This window comes from Aythya ferina (genome assembly GCF_964211825.1).
Source record: "Aythya ferina genome assembly, chromosome: 1".
NCBI lineage: Eukaryota > Metazoa > Chordata > Aves > Anseriformes > Anatidae > Aythya > Aythya ferina.
Genome location: NC_140296.1, coordinates 44,802,044 through 44,818,127, shown reverse-complemented (window position 1 = coordinate 44,818,127; position 16,084 = coordinate 44,802,044). Strand labels below are relative to the sequence as shown.

At 36.4% G+C, this 16,084-nt stretch overlaps 1 protein-coding gene and 1 long non-coding RNA gene across 4 annotated transcripts in view; one reads left to right on the top strand and one right to left on the bottom strand.

The window, feature by feature from the left end:
• The window catches only part of SCEL (sciellin), a 96,583-nt gene extending 92,876 nt beyond the window's left edge, over positions 1 to 3,707 (bottom strand). For all 3 annotated transcript variants that reach the window (XM_084518288.1, XM_084518294.1, XM_084518293.1), the window contains exon 1: positions 3,595 to 3,707. The gene's annotated coding sequence lies outside the window, so the exon portion shown is untranslated. The remainder of the gene's footprint in view (positions 1 to 3,594) is intronic.
• Positions 3,708 to 4,858: 1,151 nt separating this feature from the next.
• On the top strand, positions 4,859 to 15,941 carry LOC311429652. The gene is made up of 3 exons (XR_014688326.1): positions 4,859 to 4,996; positions 7,060 to 7,116; positions 14,991 to 15,941. It is a non-coding gene; the product is annotated as an uncharacterized lncRNA (long non-coding RNA).
• The last annotated feature ends 143 nt before the right edge of the window (positions 15,942 to 16,084 follow it).

Below are 16,084 nucleotides of genomic sequence, written 5' to 3'. Positions count from 1 at the left end.
TCAGTCATTCCATAGTTTGTAATTTTTAAGTAATTTAGTCATCTCCTGCAAAGCTACTTCACTGATTTCTATAATCACTTCAGGTAGTATCTTTTCTAATATCAGCAAAAAATATAGTGATACTGCTCATTTCCGTATTTTAATTTGTGCCTAAATTTTGAAAAGACAGGTTCAGAGGGAAAAGTTGGCTTTCCTTATTGAATCCAGGTTAGATTGAAGCCTAAAGCAGAATATAAAACAGAAAATCAGCAAGTTTAATATCTGGAATAAAAATGTTGTTGGTGGTGGTTGCTTGCTTTTTTTGTGAACATTCATGAATTTTCAGCGTTATAAATTGTCATTCTTAAGAATATCTCTTTTGAGCCGTAGGACTGAGTTGTGACACTGAAGCTAAATCAATGATGAATTATAACAGTTTTAGAAGAAGAGATTAAAATGCAAACATCAAATTGCAAAATGATATAGGGAACTTCCCCTATACCATGTTCACAGTTTAGCTGTAGTCCAGCCAAAATATTTATTTCTACTACTGTATATATAACTCCTTGAAAGGTAGGGCAAGTTTCACAAAAACCCATGTACATGTATTAACGGTGTTCCTAAGGTGTCATAGAGACTGCTACTGCAGATAGCAGGTAACTGCTATCTGAGGGCAGCTCAGATTGCACACATATTTTGACAGGCACAGCACAAAATCATCTCTTCTTAGGTTTCACTGTTCTGAGCAGACCAAGGGGTCCCTGTCCTGCGCCTTTCTTTGCCCTGCCTCTGCCAGTGTCACTCTTTTGATCCATAACATGTAAATTGATCCATAAAATGTAAATTGATCCATAACATGTTTTTAATGTTTTCTCTTTCTGCCATTAGAAAGTTTATTTCAATATCTAACCTAGCTTCTTGTTTAAACCTAGTATTTCTTATCTTAAGCACATGTATCAGAGAATAGCTAGATTTCCACCACTTTAGAAGCTGCTTTTTACTATCTGAACACATTTTCTTTACAATCTTCTCTCTCTTGACACAGTTCAGTCAATCCTTCCTCACAGGCTATGTTTCCTAACCCTCTGAGTGATCTTGGTCAGGAATTAGTTTTGAATTATAAGAGATCTTAAAACAAAAGAGAAATAAAATAATAATTTAAAAAAGAGACAGTTTTCCAGGGTTTTGATTTTTAAAACATTCCTAAGCAATAACTAATGGCCAATGCCTAATAGCATCTATGATCCTTGGCATAAAGACATGATGAAGTCAACTATAAAAACCCACCTCATTCCAAAATTCCCATGTGGAGACAAGCTAGAAAATGCCTCTGCCTTAATGCCTTCTTGGGGTCTACTGAGGCTGTAACAAAGACAATAATCCCCTAATTTACCAGTGCAAAATGATGACAATGGGTTAATCCCCTAAGTGCTTCACCCATGTCACTGTAACAACCAGCAAACAAGCATGGAATACACTAGCTGTTTGTATTTACTCCTTTTGTAGTTGCCACTGGCAACAGGAAAATTACTATGTGAAAGTCATAATAAAATATATATTGATTTTAATCAGCAAAGAATATATTGTTTTGAAAATAAACAACCCTAGCAGTAGAAAGATGTAATGAAATATATGAGCTTTTTAATTTTTTTTTCTAATTTGCACAGCTGCAGTCTTCTATCATAGTGAACTAAAAGAACAGTAAATAATAGGCAGCTGACACTTAAATCATTATATATCTTCTAGTTTTCAGCTCAGCATCTGCTGCATCATTTCTCAGACTTCAAAGTATTTGGGAAGAAAGACCAAGGAAAAGGAAAATGCACCTTTTCAACTGAAAGCATGTATTTTTGAATGACAAAGGACTATAGGCCATATTCCATTGCTATTGCGCAATGGAAGGACACTATGAAACTGTCTTTTTAATTTAAAGAAAAGCTACCTCTACAATAGCAATTTGGAGGCAGGGGGAGATTAACAGTTACAGAAAAAAAGAAGCTTGACTGAAACCCCAGAGAAAATTAAAGTATCCATTTTTCCAAAAGAAATAATGTTCTGGTGCAGACAAGCTGTTTCAGAGTGTGATAACACCCTCAGGTACCAGTTCGGGGAAACAGTTGTCTTTCCTGTGCTACACTGATTTTTGGTGCAAGAGGAGAGTTCTGATTTCAAGAATTTCCTCCTTAAAATGAAAGGGCATGATTTTTCTCATGGACTTATGCCAATCAGGAGAAAAAGACCATGAAGTAATAACAACATTAAAGCAAAGAGAAGATAAGACACAACAGCCTGAATACTTCTTTATTTATCATCCCTTTCTTTAAAATGAACTAGTCATTGCTAGTATATTGCTAGCCATTGTTAGTACAGGCTGATAGCCATCAGCTTGTAGAGAAATTGACATTCCATGCATATCTGAATAAACCCATTATATTTTTCTAGATTTTCTCTGTACTTGGCAGAACTTCTATAAAGGACCAGACTTTGTCCCCCATCATCAGAAAAATCAATACATTTTACTTTAGAATCAGATCAAAATACTGTGGTTCAAAACAACCAGAACTGTAAAGTCTTATCTAAAGATTTCCCTTTGTTAGAGGAAGTTACACAATTTTTGAAGGACTTTCAAAGCCTTAGGGCTTTGAAATATTTTAAAGGGCTGAAAAACTATAATTCTACTGAAGCTGCACTTCTAACCACTAGACCCTGTCTGTCCGTGCTGCCTAAGTGTTAACTATTCCCTGCCTCTATTTTGGACATATTTAGCCAAGATCATTTTACTCTTTCTGCACAAGTGCCCCTGGGCTAACCACAGGCATTCTGTCAAGCCCTAACTGGTGCAATGCATCCAGAACACCAGTTTTCACTAAGTTTTAGGGAAAATTGATGAAGTTACCTTGCAAAGGATTAGGGATGCTTTTGCTTCCTCCAAAATGCCCTTTGACAAAGGAGAAGGGTACCACTGGAAGTTCTTCTAGCCAGACACAGAGAGGCTAGGTCACAGATGGAGCATGTGCCTCTCACAGAAACTGATTTCTACAAATTAAAATCATGTCTCAAAATCCATGCTTGTCTGCTAAAATATAGTTGGAGGGTGATTCAGCTGCATTAGGTGATTTCAGCTGCATTCTCCACATGCCTCAAAACCATTTCCATTCTTTACACAGTACGAAGGCTATCCTGGAAAGAGGAAATACACTCAAGCCTTCCTATTGAATCTTTTCTACCTCGAATAAAACAACTGAAATGTGACAGGGACAGGCAGATAGCACAAGAATGAAGCCTGATCTACAGTATTACTCATTACTCTGGGTCCTAGTTTAATGAAAGTACATCTTGTAACCCAGGATTAAATTACTGTTTGTTTGTTGTTGTTGTTGTTGTTGTTTTTGAAAATGCATTTCCTTTTTTATTTCTTACTATTAATATTTCTTATACTAATACTTATACTAATACTTTATACTAATACTTATACTTATTACTAATACTAGTAATATTTCTTACTGACTAGCTGTTTACTTTTCTTGCTTGTTTTATGCTCCCCATTCATAAGCCCTGATTCTACACACACATACATGCACACACAAACACACACACATGCACAGACATAAATACCTCCGCAGGTGTGCATGGTACCCTCATCCCATGGTGCTATGGAGGGATTTTGCTAGGCGGCAATATCTTTACAAGGCACATATTGTAACAGCACATTTTTCTGTGAATTTAGCCCTGGTATAGGAAGCTAGTTAGATGCTTTGCAAAATACTAGTCATGTTGCTTGGTTACAGCACACAATATTTAAGAGCTTGGACAAAATAGACCTAAGCAACCTTTTGCAAGAAATCACCTAAAAAAAGAAAATCAAGCTACAACTGAACCACATTTCTAGGCTGATACACACTAAATCCTATAGAAGATAGTATTTTTTGTCATTAATTTCAATAAAACAAGGTTTTCATGTTACATGTCATGTTGACAAGTTACTCAGTTGGAATGAAAGTTAATTTCTGAAAATTGTTAATTTGCAAATTGACTTGAAAACTGTGAAGCACAAAGTCCATTCCAAAAACATTTGAGGATTTTTTCTCCCAGTGTGGCAGGACTTACCACTCCTTTTCTTGTGATCTGTCTTCCACAGTTAAAAAAAAAAAAAAAAAAAAAAAAAAAAAAGATGTTTGGAAATCAGAATTCACTCTTACAGTGCTAAATAAATACTGATGATAAGGAATGTAAAATCTTCCATTTTGACAGCCTAATTTATATCATTAATTTACTTCATTTTATTTATGAAGTATCAATATACTACACAAATAAAAGGGATGTTCAAACCCATACAAATATTGATAAAAAAAAAAACCTCTGTCTGTTGCTATGATACTGTGCTCATTTTATATTCCCAATTTGGTTATAATAATGTTTGCTTTGTTTTCTGCAAAAAAGGAAAGACAAAAAACGGGTAGTCCTATTTCCTCTCCTGTTTAAGAAGTGCATAAACAGATTCATTACACTTTTCATGCTGCCTTTTGTTAGAATTACAGGTCTGGGACATCACCTTGGAAATGAGCATTGTTGGCTTATTGTTTTTAGCCTAGTTATGAAGAAGATAATAAAAAACTGAGAAGAGAATAACAAACATTTATGTATAGGCTCATAAAATGAGGTATACATGTCCTATAGGGAAAGAACACAAAAATGGTTAATGATGGACCTAATTTCCTTTTCCACCTGTGCCCAAGCTGACAATAAAAAGCAGCTCGTAGGGGAGCCAGGTGTGTGACTTGACTTGGAGGTATTTTGGTCTTGCAGATTAAGAGGAAAAAAAATAGTACAGGGAGAACTACTGAGGAGGGAAAATAAATAAGGGACAGATAAGGTTTTTATTTGTTTGTTTTTGTCTGTTTGTTTTTAGTCAATTCATTTGGAGCTCTAGCCCTATGGTTTGAATTAGGTTCTGAGGCTGGCTCTATATCCTGCAACAATTTTAAGGCAAGGTGGATTGATGCACCTGCTTCTGGGGGTAGGTGATGGAGCTGCTTTACCCTGAGAAGTAATGTCTCTGACTACACAATCCCTTGTCCCTCTTGGGGAGGGAATATGTTGGGGACTTTACAAATATATGGTATGGTTCTTGCTTTTGTGTGTTTTGCTCCTTTCTTCCCCTGCAATGGGAAAACCTTGCCTTTGTTGTCCTCTTCAATGATTTCAGGAAACTCTAGAGGGTGAAAAGTAATAAGCAAAAGGTCTGTGCAGATCACTACAGGAATGAGGAAAAAAGAAGTCTGAGAGGGTGTGGTGGTCTTGGAGAGGAATGAGGGAGTCCTCGTGTCTTTTTGCAGCATCTCAAAGCCCTTTTTTCTCAGAACATATTGGTCCTATCTGTAGTTTCCTTGGAGCCCTACATACCTTTCCCCACCCTCTCTTACCCACGTGGGATTCCACTAGCTTCCTAGAAACCTGCTTGTCCACAAAACCTGTCTGCACTGCCAAAAAACTTGGACTTACTTCTGGTCCCTAGCCAGAAGGGAAGCAGTGGCTTTGGAGATAAGGGAGCAATGGACTAACAAGCATCACAGTGGAGAAGTCAAGGCTGACCGTAAAACAGCCCAAATTATATGATGGGGTTATGCAACTCCATATTCCTTGTTGGATGGGGATTAGTCCTCCTGAATCATATTGACAGGAGGTATTGTAGGTATCTATGATAAGCCCATACAGAGGTGACATTGTGGATGTTGCTGCTGCTCTTTTTGTAAATACAAATTTGAGATTTATTTTTTATTTATTTTTTTAATAATGGGAGCACCAGGAAGTATGCAGGAGGACACCTAAATTACATGGGAGATAATCCTGGGTAGTGAGTACTTCTGTAGTTGTAACAGCGGGTTCACATTTCAAATGATCATACTTCCAGAACAAAGCTGCTGTCTAAAGTGGAGAAACTTATGGTGTAACTATTCCAGCATAACAGTATTAGCAATGGGTTGTTACACTGGCCTGATTAAATAAATACTACTATAAATGCACTAGTGAATTTTCCTGCACAAACAAGTCTTGCAGAGGAAAGTGCAATATCTTTTATTGTTCCTCAGTGAAAGACTGAAATGTGAAAAGAACAGCGTGTACAATCTGTCTTTTGAAAGGAAAACTGCAGTTCTGAGTGTCCCTTTTCCTCTCGGCAGACACAAAAGGCTTGAAGGCAAGCCTGTAGTATGACTGCTCTACTGCTCTCTTCCCCTCATTTTAATTAATGCACAGCACTAAGGAGGAACTAAATCCTGCTTGTTTTACTCAAGCAGGTGATCCCATTGACTTGAATTGAGCTACCTGCAGGAATAGAAGGATTAAGACCTCAGTGCAGCAAATTAATTTCATTCTTTTTTTTCAAATGCAAATGGTTGTCTCTCGATTGCCAGCGTGGTATTTCTGTTGGTTATTTAGCACGATGAGGTCCTGATTCTGCTCTCTGATTGTGTTTCTTAGGTTCCACTATAACACAAACATACCCATCCTTGACAGAGTAATTGGGATGGAAATGGAACAATAGGTGTTCTAACAATTATATTTGTATATATATATATATCAGAAAGGACAGGAAAACTTTCTCATAGGGAATTTGTTGCATTAATTAGTTGAATCCCTGAACTTCCAGTTTCCACTGTGGTTTTATAGCTGTTTTTCCTTTTATGTAGACAAGCTTTTGCTCACCTCTCTCTCACACTGCGATGCTGAGGGAGAGATACTAATATGCGTTATTTTACAACTGATGTGACTATCTTGTGAAACCACTTTATAGCTGCTCTCATTAGAATGTCTCCACTGAGTTCAATAAATCACTCACTGTTAACTCAGCTGCAACTGAGAACATATTTTGATCTGAAGTGTCATTTTAATCTGTAACCTGTTATTTTAACATACCTAATACTTATTTCAGGCAGGGACAGTATTCACGTTTTATTATTGCTTTTATCTAAATGATTTGAAATATTCAGTACAAGGGATTGTTGCTATGTTTATCAGAAGTTTTACAGTGTCTTGAAACTCTCCCAAACTAATTGTAGGATGTATATGTTTCCTTTATAGCAAGGCTGAATCTTTCTAGAACTTCTTGTTGATCGTTTATTTGGTCTGCTACTAAAGGTAAGTTTTACCTTTCTACTGGAAAAGCACACTATAACAACTCTCGCTAGGCCCATGATATAATGTCTTTAATTTTGTAAAAACATGATTACAAATTGATGTTACATATTACAGAAAATTACTGAGAAAGGAAAGCAATGATGTTACAAGGTTATGTATCATACCACAGGGTTGGGTTCCAAAGAAAAGCATTAAAAGGAGGGGGGGGGGGAAAAAAAAAGTAAAACAAAGAACAAATGCAATTTAGCATAGTACAAAAAAGTGTTGAAACTTTCTTTATTTTATTTTTTTTTTTTAATGCATTTATATAATCCGGTATTCATCACTTGGACTGCCTACAAACCGTATTTTTTAATGACATATTCTATTTTATGCATTTCTTGGTTTATTGCTAAAATCACTGTATGAGTGTCTTTGATCTATATTAAAATGTTCAGCCTTAAGAACTTAGAGATGATTTGAAAAATAGAGCTCATTAGAAACAGCGTATTTTGTGCAAGCTTCAGAAACTGCAGGTAGTTTACTCAGTGTTTGGACATCAGGTTTACAGCTGTGTTTGCCTATGCTGATCCTCCAAAAGTCAGTATGGTCCCTGGGGATATGCCATCTGTATCTCCAGGATTGTGACTGAAGAGTAAGACCTCAAAAGAGTTGGTATGCTTGTCTGAATCAATACTTCAGGTCCTCTTTCTTGAAGCTTTAAAGTTTTTTGGTTTTGTTTTGGTTTTAATGCGTTGCCAGTGAAACCCTCTTGGCTTCACTGTTGTGTTGCCCTGATTTGGCAGTAAGATTCCTTTGATGGAGATGAGCCAGTGCTCCCCTTACAAGATAGGAATCTAGGATGCCAATCTTCACAAAGTTTAAAAAATTGGAAGGAACCAACAAATTAGCTGGCAGTTCTGTCTTTGTAGCAAGGAACATCCTGGAAATATTATGGGTCAATTACAAAGACAAAAATATGATCTGGCTTAAAAACATCAGAAGCTCCTGTAAGGAGACATAACAAATATGATGAAATTTGAAGTCAAGTTGTGTATTTAACATATCAACTTTTTAGATGCATTCGACACAGTAATACAATAGATAAATAAATAGTAAAGTACAGATTAAACGCTTTTGCTCTTCAAAGAACTGCTTGAACTGTGGACAGACTGGTTAACCACAGTTGTTACAGGGTTATGGTGCGGACAGAGGCTTGCAAGCAGGGTAATACAATTAAGCAGAAAATATAGTATTGTCCTGTTGATATTTCACCAGGAATGCCACATCTCAAGTTATTTGCTAAAATGATAGCATAATTCCCCATAATTTTGGAAGAATGCAGCAAATCTTTACTGCATTTCAACTAGCTCTGTAAAATAAATATTAATTTAAATGTGCTGGTTCTTTAATCATAGGATTGTTAGAGATCTGGCATGGCTCAGGGGATTAAAATGGGTGTTAGACTTAAATGATTCTCAACATAAGCTCAGGCAGTTGTCCTTACAAATCTATTGCCAACCTGCACTGCATATAATAATAAATAAAATTTTGTCCATTGGTTGTTAGGCGATCAATGTAAAGTGCATCTGACAGAGTTGTGGAGGACTCGCTGACCATGTTCTCAAACACTTATGAGTATCCTGAGCTGAGGAACTACGTATTTGTGAATAATAGGTCAAGCTTCCTCTACTCACAAGTGCCCTTTCAGTAGAGACTAGAGCAGGAATAGGATTAATTACTGGGGTCCTTCACGGATGCTTCATTTAGCTCACAGCTCACCACCTCTGACAGCAGTGTGACTGCACCTGTCTTTAACACAGGCTGTGCTGCCTTTTAATACAACATACATGTATGTGTGTGTTTTAGAAAGAGATACAGTTTTGTTGCTTTAACTGCTTGTCAAAACAGGAGAAAACTTTATATATGCAAAAAGCAATATTGTTTCTTCAGAATGATGCTTAACTTTCATTTCATAGAAAATCAATAATACAAAATAAAAAAATAAATCAGAGGTGGTTTGAGGACTAATCCAGAGAAGAAAGTTAGATGCCTAAAAGTTAAGTGAACAAAATGTCTCTTGAGAATGACCTGCATTGTCACAGTAAAAGGAGATGTCTCAGGGTGGAATTCAAAACAGATGGCATGCTAAACAGGAAAATGTCTAGACTTAACCAAAAGACATCTAAAATCCCATCATTCTCTAGAGCTCAGGGCCTTCTGATGTGCATAATATTCTCTTCAAAATACAGGTTCACATCCTTTCTTTCAAAGAACTCTGTAGGATTGCAAATGACTTTTTAAAGGGTAAAGGGTAAGGATTAAGTCACTACCCAAGGTTCTGTTCCATACTTATCTAACTGCTAAAAGTAAAATGATGTCAGTCTTAGAGCACAGAAGTCAGATTTTGCATCTCCAGTGATCCTTCTGATCATTATATGTTAAAATGATTTTTTTTCCCTGCAATTTTCTGCTTCCCCAGTGTTTTGAATGGCTTCCAGGTTTGACCTGGAGCAGAATACAGCCTTCTGTTCAGACACTGCCTTGCAATCCAAGATTTGAACTCTTTCTGATATGTCATTGAATCCAGGCCAGCAGGATGGGGTATCCCTTCCTAGTTATGGCAGAAAGAATCCCACCTTCTTATAGGTGTGTTCTAGAGAAGACATTTTCAACTGTGCTTTCCAAGGATCCCAATTCATTATATGCTTTGGGATTGCTGTAAAAGCTCCTTTGGGATGTGCATTCCTTGAAGGACTCAGCAGCAGAGAGGAATGCCTGCTGTCTGGCTCCCAGTCAATCTCTGGTGGAGGGAAGAGTGAGCTGCTCAGAAAGGGCACTGCTGCCTGTCCTCACTTCAAGCAGTTCTTTGAAGAGTAAAAGTGAATGTTTAATCTCAGCACTGGAAGTAATTGAGGGGTTTAAACTTAAATTCCACTGTTACACACAATACAACAAGCTACCCCAGATCATGCACAAATAAATTTCAATTATAGTGAGTTGTATTCTTTCAGGATGGTGCAAAAGACTTTCTCAAAATTCCAAGAGAACTTTTGAATATTACAAGTGATGAATGTTACAGAAAAAGCAAGCAAAGTTTGGAGAGGTAGAGAGATGGACACCAGAAATATAGAGTCTTGTGTTGGTGGATACTCAATGGACAAGAGGCCTCTCCTCTTTAGGCCCAGTAAGGTAATAAATTCTGCTTCATGTAACACATGCTGAAGCTAAAGAAAACCATTTCTAATCATGTGGTTTGAGGAAGGTCTTAGGGCATAAGGAAAAATGTGTAGCCATTTAGATATATGTGACGGTAGGCTTGTATTTCTAAATGATATTGGAAGATTTCCATTGAAACTGATTTATGGTGAAGGTGTGTGGTACATATCTATCACCCAAATGACTAACAGATTCAATTGTAGCTATTTCAGAACAAATCATCTATTTTGTAACTATTTCAGAACAAATCATCTTGAACATGATGAGATGCAGTAAAATTTGTTACAAATGAAAGGAAGAAAGAGGCAAGCATGCAAATGTGCTCATAATGTAAGATTTATTCTTTGTAGAGCTACCTCATAATTCTGCTTCACTAGTAGTTGGCTAAATTCATTTTGGTAATAAGATATACACATCACATTCTTCTACTACTGTATATTTGTCCAGTTCGTACTAAGACAAATATTCAGTACGGATTCAATTCATTTTGCATTCGATTAATTCATGTTTTCTCATATCAGAGTACAAATACAAAGGCAGAGGAAATTAGAGTTTGAGATAAGACTATCAAGGTCTGATGGGTTAAAGAGCTCGTGTTTAAAATGTTTTCTTGCTTTGAAAGGCTCCATTACAACTTTCAACATCTGACATGATGGAGTTTTGGTCTCTAAACAGACTGCAGAGATGGTTAGAATTTGAAAATGGGATGGTAATCAGTGTGACTTTTTTTAAACATAAAATCAATTCTGTTGCTATCAATTCTCTCTGTTCTGTGTCTCAAAGGCAATTAGGCAAGTGATAGTATGTGTTTTAACTTATTGATATTTTAAAGTTGAAGTTGACTGGCTATCCCTCTTTTTTAATTGCAGCAAGAATATGCATATGCAGCATTTCCAGTTTTTAGAACAGAGTTTTAAACACATGCTTCCTCTCAGAGGAAGTGAAGCTGATGTTCAACACCCAAACATGGGCATTTCAGATATTCTATGATGTATGCTACATCCACGTTGGGTTGGTAGATATGCCGCAAGTCCAGAGAGGCTACTTCATTTTGAGATGCTTGCTGGAAGACAGCTTGGATGCATGCTCTCATTTTTGTACTTAAAATGGAGCCCTACCATGATTACAGACTTCTTAATCTGAGAACAAAATAAGCACCATTGAAAATGGTCATTTGTTTTATGGCCAAAGGGGCATCAAACATGACTCAGAGGAGAGGTGTTAGATAGGGATAGTTAGCTGTAGGCATCCTCCTGGTTGATTGATGTGGGTGATAGCAGTCCTCACCACTACAACCACAGCGACCACTATGGCAAGTTGCATTCATGCATTTTCTGGGAAGGCACCCAGGGGGGCAGGACAGAGGGAAGAAAAACAGACAGTGACAGGGCTGTACTCAGCACAGTACTCAGTACTGTCACATGCATGCTCAAGTTTCCAGAAATCCCATACAGCAATTTCTCTATTATGCAGGTAGAAGAGCTGATGTTATGTGCCTGGTCATTTTTCCTTCCTAGTATTCACAGTAGTAATTGGTCAGTATCATGACAGTCAGCATTTACTAAGTGTGGCAATAAATAAATAAATAAAATATAAATTGGACCTTATTTATTTATTAGTGGGGTTAGTAATTCTGGAATATTTGCAATTGAGAACGGAATTCTGTTTCTTAGGACACAAAATAAGGTTATCAGTCACAGTACTTATATGCCAGTTTCCTGCAATAATATCTTAGGACTGCAATATCATTAGCATTTATAACAATTAACTTTTGTAACAATTTATATGACAGGATAATATGAATTTGTATTGACAGCATGAGTAACAAACAGGGAGAATGTCTGAAGCTTTCATTCTTAAATAAATTGCTCTGTCTTTTCCTAGACTGTTAATGTCAATAACTACCAAAACATTTTTGTATGGACTATTATTTATAATATTTTGTATGGGTAATCTCTGTGCTTTTGTGCTCATTTTTCCTTGAAACAGGACACTGATACCTAATATTGACACCTGCTGTGATTCACTGGATTATTCTGCTAAGAAAAGTATAAAGGCTAAATAATTTACATTACTTTAAAAAATATATGATATATTTAGCAAATGATAAGCAAAAAGCTTCATGTGACACTCCCTAGGAAATTGTCTGTATTTTAACAACTTTAAATGAAAATAAAGAGACCATCTCATTTAACTCCACTGATTTGCAAACAGACTTTAGGCACTGTGTTACATCCTACACATTAATTTGGTCTTCTAAAATATTCATGGAGCTAAATTAAGTATTTGAAATCATTTACATTTTGAGTCTTAATATGAATATTAAAATCCCAAGGCAACTCAGAACTTGCATATTTAAAACATCTTTTAAATTTACCCATAACTTCTTAAAAGGATGACAATCTGTTGGGTTAGATCTTGGAACTTAAAATGTAAACAGGCTGCTTAATATGACCTACATTTCAGTAGAAAAATATCTGGATATATGGTTGGTCAGCTTGTAGATTAGCCCTATGAATCTTTTGTTTTCCCTGTTACAATCACAAAGAAATCTGCCTTACCTATTATATGAACCTGTGTTTTTTGTTTTGTTTTGCTGTTTGATTGTTTTTCCCCCAATGGAAATATTTATTGTATTTTATGCAAGATTTTTAATCAGATTACTAGTTAAAAATGAGGAGGGATCAGTACATGGGTTTCATCAAGGCCTGCTGACTGACAACAGGAAAGACTGGTCAAGCTACTTGGACCAGCTATGTAGTTGATCTTTGCACAAAGTGCACAACAGACCTCTCTTATAAGACTGTTTACTTTAATTTCCAAACAATCATACCGCCCAAGTAGATTTTTAGGTCTGTAAAAATATATATATATATCTGATTAAGTTCAAAACTTTTTTTTAATCTTGGTATGAAAATATCTTAAATTGGGCATTCAGCTGCCCCTAACATTTGCTGCAGGACAGCAGATGCAAGCTTTGAAAAAAAAAATACTAAAAATTAAATGAAAATTATTTATGTGTTCCTTACCCACACTCCAGTTTAATCCAAGGTGATTTTGTTGCATGTCAGTAAGAACCCAGGACTGGGAAGCAGTGTGCAGCATTTGTTGTGTTTTTAATGCTGGAAGACTTCATAACAAACCTGCGGGGCAAATTCTGACAAACTAGATGAGATCAAGGTGACAACCCATTTCCCTGTATGATGGGTTTTTAAACTTCTACACCTTTTAAAAAGATGGCTAAGAACAATATGTGGCAATTACCTATTTATTAAACTCGGCAAATAGGCGTATCCATTACTTATGAAATTCATTTCAGACTTCTGTGGTTTATACCACAGCACTAAAACTATTTGTTGTGAGACTAAAATGTTAAAGTAAATATCAGCCTAGTTGGATATAGTGTGGTTGTATGTAAGCTATACTCTTTACAGAAAAGCTAAGGACAAATAAATAAAATAAAAAAAAAAAAAAGATATCTTCTATGAGCAAGCATATGCTGTTGTGTACATTACACTCCTGAGTCCAAAAGCAGTACACGATGCAGCATCAGATTTGGTTCCCTTTGCCCTAAACATCTTCCAATGCTAGTCCAGCAGGTTTTGAACCCTACGCCAACATTTAGGACTCACTATGCCTACCTGAACGTCATTCTGTTAAAACCTCATGCTGTTGGGATTTGTCACAGCCTTCCCAGTATTTTGGACACTTTCTATCAGAGCTGAATGTACTTGGAAGAAAGGATGTGGTCAGAGTCCAGCCTTGCAAACACAATGTGGCAATGAAGGTCAAGAAGATATAAGGCGATGAATGTACAACCAGTCCTGCTTCACTTCTCCTTTCTCTACTACAGTTGCAATGCAGTGAACTTCTGCTCCTCTCTCACCTGAGCTCCTCCCTCTCAGCAGCAGAGGGTTAATTGAGTCTTCCCTGCAGCCAAGGCTCTGAAAAATGGGGAGGCTGCTTTTTGTTTAACACTACAATTTTGTCTCTGCAAGCAGAAATCCTGCTGCTGTAGGAACAGACAGATTTGAAGAACAACCTGATTACAAATAATATCTTCTCAGCCCAAGTCTGAAGTTCTTTTCTTCTTCCAGCAAACAAAAATGGCTATATATTTTGACCTTTCAGAAGTTAAATATCCCCTGATGGATTAAGAAAAAAGAACTTTTATTTAACTTTTTACCCAAAGATCTCATTCCCTGCATTCTTATAGTTTTTGAAATTAGCAGGAGTATTTGAAACATCTTAAAAATGTTTTGTAATAAATCTGGGAGTGAAAAAGAGTGAAATGATTTTTATCATTTTTATATTATATCATGCCCATTGTATTTCATTACATTTTTATAAGCTCCCACACTTATTCTCAGCAGCATCTAAGATGTTTAACAGGGTAGCCTCTAGTAACAAAGTTGAATAAAGCACAGACATACCATGTGCTTATTTATTTATCTTCTAAACTCAAATGGACTAGCAATGAGGTATTTGCTGACAATTTATGTCAGTATGGGGGGATGTGGGCATGCTAAGTCTTCAGCACATTTTGAGGTCTCAGATAACAGTGAGTAATAGTGCTTGCAAATGATACTTCCTACTCTGGGTGGGATGAGGAATTTTGCAGCAAGAGTGCCTTCCCAGAGAAAACCATTGACATTGCAATTTTTGTTTGTTTTCAGGATACTTTCAGGAATCTCTGAGGAAATCATTAACAGACCGCAGAAATCAGCTGTCACTTTAAATGAACCTTCTTGATCTTTTTCTCCTCTGTAGGGACCTATACAGTGATTTCCATTAAACAAGATTAGCTTTTAGCTGTACTTTATATGAAATTCTAACTAAAAATACAGAAACAGAAATACATATTAACATAAGTTACTGTTTGTTTCCTTTCCCTTTCATCACTGGATCAGGAGATACCACTGAAGCAAGTTTTATTTCAGTAACACATTTCAGCTTCTCTATTGAAACTTAGTGTCAGATTTGCAGAGATTTGAAGCATAAAATGTAAATAGGCACCATCTTATGTATGTGATTTCTGCCTTTTCTGCATTACTAGTCTGTTTCCTAGAGGAAGCTACAAGCTACCCTGCTGCTAAGTCATTATTGAAGTTCTTCTACCTAATTATTCAGAGGAAGTAGCTATGGGAGTGATGTCTTGCAAAGGTATACACTGCAACTTGCTCTGTTCCTAAACTTTGGTGTTGGTGTGAAATGCGTAATTCAAGTGTAAGTAATTATCCAGAAAGGTAATTCTGATGCAGTGTCAGAGGTTAGATGGCTATGATGGGATACAGGTCTGCTGAAGTTTTCTAGATGAGTGTTGTGAGTCTTATCCTAACAGGGTAGACATGGGTTTGAACTCCCTGAGAGACCCCTCAAATCTCCTACATCAGCGCTACAATTTCTCACCCCAGTTGGGTGAGAAACAACCTAAGAACGGCCTCCTACACGTTCTGTTTCTAACTGCTGACACACTGATTATTCCAGGAGAAGTATTTGTGTTATTACTTAACTGCTGATGTTCCTAGCACAGCAGGAATGTGACCTGTATATGGAATAGCAAAAATTATATATGTTTGAGGAGTGATATTGAGTAACTATAGTCTTTTGTCTATTCAATCACAATATGTTACAGGAAATAATTTATCTTTTTTTTTTTTTTTTTAATTGTAGTTTTCTTTAAATTCTCATTGTAGCTAGTTATGTAAATAAAAGGTGAAACACTTTAGCACAAAAATTATTAGGTATTAAGGACCAGAACATAGTAGAC